The 4,125-nt window shown below is 42.2% G+C and overlaps 1 pseudogene; it reads right to left on the reverse strand.

The window, feature by feature from the left end:
- Positions 1 to 3,572: 3,572 nt before the first annotated feature.
- LOC134933725 (5S ribosomal RNA) lies at positions 3,573 to 3,691 on the reverse strand (annotated as a pseudogene).
- Positions 3,692 to 4,125: the final 434 nt, after the last annotated feature.

Genomic DNA, 4,125 nt, shown 5'->3' on the forward strand with positions numbered 1-4,125 from the left:
GGGTAGGGGGAAAGGGAGAAACTGTGCAGGACACTGAGATGTTGAATTGAAAGGGAGTGGTGTACCGACGTGATGTGGGGGTGAAAGGGAAAAATGGGAGAGATTAGGACGGGAAGGTATCCTAGACTACTGAGTGCTGATTCTAAACATGAAGGGCAGTGGATGATGCGGTGGACTGTGCTAGACTGTGTGAGAGTGTGTGAATGTTGCAGATTGCCTAGAGGAAGAAAAGGCGGGGTTTGAGGGGTGGGGGAGTTGGAAGGGGGGCGAATGGGGGTCGTGGTGGGTGGGGGGGTTTGGAATGGGGAAAGGACAATGGGAAAGTGGGAGGGGGGAGGGGGTTTGGGGGGGGGAATAGGTTGGGTAGGTGAGGTTAGAAGGGGGGTGGTTGGGGAGAGGGTGGTGTACCGGATGGGGAGGAAGAAATAAGAGACAGGTAGAAAAAAGAGGGAAAGAAGGACAGAAAGAGAGCCAGAGAAGGGAAGAACGTACAAAGGCTAAAAGTAATTACAATTCAAAACAAATTGCTCAAAGGAAGACAGCATAATTAATGTTCTCATTCAGGCCGAAGGGCCTGAGGCTGTTGAGACTAAAAATCCATTTGCTCTATTTCTTGTAGAGTTCCTTGGTAATGTCCCCTCCTCGTACACCCAACTGAACACGATCTAGGCCAAAGGCCTTGAATTTTTTTGACGGATCCCTTGTGGTGAAAATGAAAGTGCCTGGCGACCGAAGTAAGTTGTTTCATACAGGCAAGATCTTTTGCTGCATTCCGGATATTGCCAAGGTGTTCAAGAACTCTCTCCTTGAGTTTTCATGTGGTCATGCCAACATATTAAAGATTGCACCCGCAGGTATTCAGTGAAACACGATTGAGTATCGCAATTGAAAAAATGTTGTAGCCTTATTGTTTTGGCCATACCTGTCGATGACAGAATTGGTTTGTAATATCTGTGGGCATGATTTGCATCGGCCACAGGGGAAGGAGCCTGTTATGGTGGGTTTCTTACATGTAGATGTTACAAAATGACTCCTGACTAGCTGATCTTTAATGTTCTTGGATCTCTGCCAGCTCATCTGTAAGGGAGAATTCAGAAAAGGAGACAAGTCAGGATCCAACTGTAATATGGAGAGGTGTTTGGTAATGGCGCTCTTGAGCATCTTTCACTCAGGGCAGAAAGTTCCTATGAATCTGATAGTATTATCCTGTTCCGGGACCTCTTTCTTCTTCCTGAAAATAAGGCTTTCTCTCTTCACCATTGCTGTGGCTGAGTAGGCCCGTTTGAGTGAGCGTCTACTATAGCCCCTGGCTAGGAGGCGTTTGGTAAATTCTCTGCTTTTGATTTTGAAAGTATAATCCTCTGAACAATTGCATCTCATCCTAAGATACTCCCCTTTGGGGATATTTTCAACGGTGGGAGGGAAATGTGAGTTTGTCTGGAAAAGGAGACTGTTGGTTGCAGTCTCCTTTCGATATAACTCTGTCTCTAGAAAGCCTGTGGTGGATTTATAGATATTCAGGTCCAGAAATAGAACTGTCTCTGCACTGATGGTGTATGTCAATGTGATGTTAAGATCGTTGGTGTTGAGAAGTTTTATGAAATCCATGAGAAGATCCTCTCTCCATCCCAGATGATAAAAACGTCGTCAATATATCTCGGCCATAATATCACATGAGCGGTGTACTCCTCATTGGCGGTATTGAAGACATAAAAGTGCTCCAACCATTCCAGAAACAGATTTGCGTAAGTCGATGCGCAAGCTGCGCCCATTGCTGTTCCCCTTACTTGCAAGAAAAACTGGTCCTGAAAGACAAAATAATCCTTAGAGAGGACAAAGTCAAGCAGTCTTTGAAGCAAATTTGAAAAGTCTTTCTCACCCCCTTGATCCAGGTAGTATTTGACAGCTGTGAGACCTTGATGATGATTAATACTGGTGTAGAGTGCCTCTACATCTAGGGTCACCAGGAGAAAGTTAGTTTCAAAATGTATGTCATGGATCTTGCGTAGTAGGTCCGATGTATCTTGTAAGTAAGAAGGTAAGGAGAGAACAAATTCACGGAGCTGTAAGTCCAGAAACCTGCTTGGTTGTTCCAAGAGTCCGCCGTTGCCAGACATAATCAGTCTCCCAGGTGGATTGAGGGCATTTTTATGTATCTTGGGCAAAAGACAGAATGTGGGTGTCTTTGGACTCTGGACTGTAAGGTATTGTAATTCTTGCTTCATGATCGTGCCTTGGGCAGCAGCTTCCTGTATTAGGCTATTGTAAGCATTCAAGAATCTGGAGGTGGGGTTACTGAGGAGTTTCCTGTAGCATGAGAGATTGTGTGGCTGTCTGTGAGCCTCGGTGATATACATTTCTTGGGGCCAAAGAACGATGTTGCCACCTTTGTCAGAAGGTTTGATAATGACATCACGCCAAGTTCCCAATTCCTGAAGGGCTTGCCTCTCCTTGAATTTAAGGTTGTTGGGAAATCGGTAGAGGCCTCTTTTGGTTTGTGCATAGATGTCATCAAATTCTTTCGACACTCTATTCAAAAAAACCTTGATCTTTTGTTCATAGGGAGTGAGTTGTTCATAGGTCTCAGAAAATGGATCCTCAAAATTTTCCGAGTTCTGACGTCTTAGTAGCTCTGTCTTCAATGAAAATGTAGTCATACTAGATTATAATGCAGACCCCAAACAGTATATTGTTGTTGGGTCTAGTACACATCTCGGAGTGCTCCTCAGTATAAAAAAAATCAACAAAATATTGTTTTTATTTGTAATAGCTGCTAAAAAGGATACTTGGGTAAAGGAAAGAAGATTAGTAGTAATCTGAGTATCAAAATTAGAGAGAAGACAGTGCCAAACGATCAGAAACTGTTGTTAAAACAGTGTAGACTAATACTTATGACAAGACAAAGGACGATCGGGCACCAGTCAGGTTGATATAGTATTAATATGTGAAAACCAAAATCGGACAATTAGACCCTTGGAAATTGGGAAGAAAAAAATGCAATTTTTTTCTATTTATTGACACTGTCCTAGTTGGTGGTGCGCCCAGAGCCAGAAAGTACATGTACTATCAAAAAGGGAGAGAGAGAAGGCTCTTGTGTGGGCGCACTCTTTGCAAATGTAGGAAAATTCCTATGATATATGAGAAGAAATATTTAAAACATGAATTTTAATGTTTAGAGTTTAAAAAAACGTAATTTACCCATATAAGTGATCCATGTGAAATAAAGATATTATAGATAAAGGATTAAAATGTTCTGGTCTGTTTTTTCACAATGAGTGATTGAAAAGGTTGTAGACACTTGATTGTCTTACCCCCATTTCCCCTGAGCAGTACAGAATGTCTGTATTAATGGGACCAAGGAGTGATCATAACAATAAAGATAAGTAAGTCCCAATAAGGGCTGCTTACAATCAAAAATTAATGGTCACCAACATTCAAAAAACCTGACTTTATGGCATATATCACAATTATTGGTCGTAAGCCTCCAGTAGAGAGAAAATATTGTAAGAACCAGAATTAGTGGTGATACTGCTGTTGGCGCCGCAACTCACATAGAATGGAAAATAATTCCTGCTCTACAACACCAGGTATTCGCAGGAAGTCTCCTCTCCCGGTACTAACCCAGCCCAACGCTGTTTGGCTTCCAAGATCGGACGAGATCGGGCATTTGCAGCATGGTATGATAGTAGAGAATTTATGTGATAAGTACACCAATGAGAGTGCACCTATATAGGAAATTAGAAAAAAGGTGGAAACAATTAGAAAGTGAGAAGAGGTGAATGAGTAAAGTGGGAAGAAATGTGTGGATCTGCTTTCCACGTTAGGCACGGCTCACAAGATCCCACATCCGTGGTATCGTGCTCCGTGGATCGTGGATGAGAGTCCACAGAAAAATAGTGGAACAAGAAAGAGGCACAAAATCAATGATTCCAGTTCAATTGTATAATGGAAAAAAGGTAAGAAAAGTGGGATGTTCTGTGTCACCAAACAGTTATTATTAAGCCCCTGACAGTAAATGCTGATATTGGTGCACGTTATAGTACACCTTAGGCTGGACAAAGTATAGAAATTAATTCACATTAGAGAATTACATATCATGAATCAAAAAGGCTAGACCAGAAATGC

This window comes from Pseudophryne corroboree, chromosome 1, assembly GCF_028390025.1.
Source record: "Pseudophryne corroboree isolate aPseCor3 chromosome 1, aPseCor3.hap2, whole genome shotgun sequence".
Lineage (NCBI taxonomy): Eukaryota > Metazoa > Chordata > Amphibia > Anura > Myobatrachidae > Pseudophryne > Pseudophryne corroboree.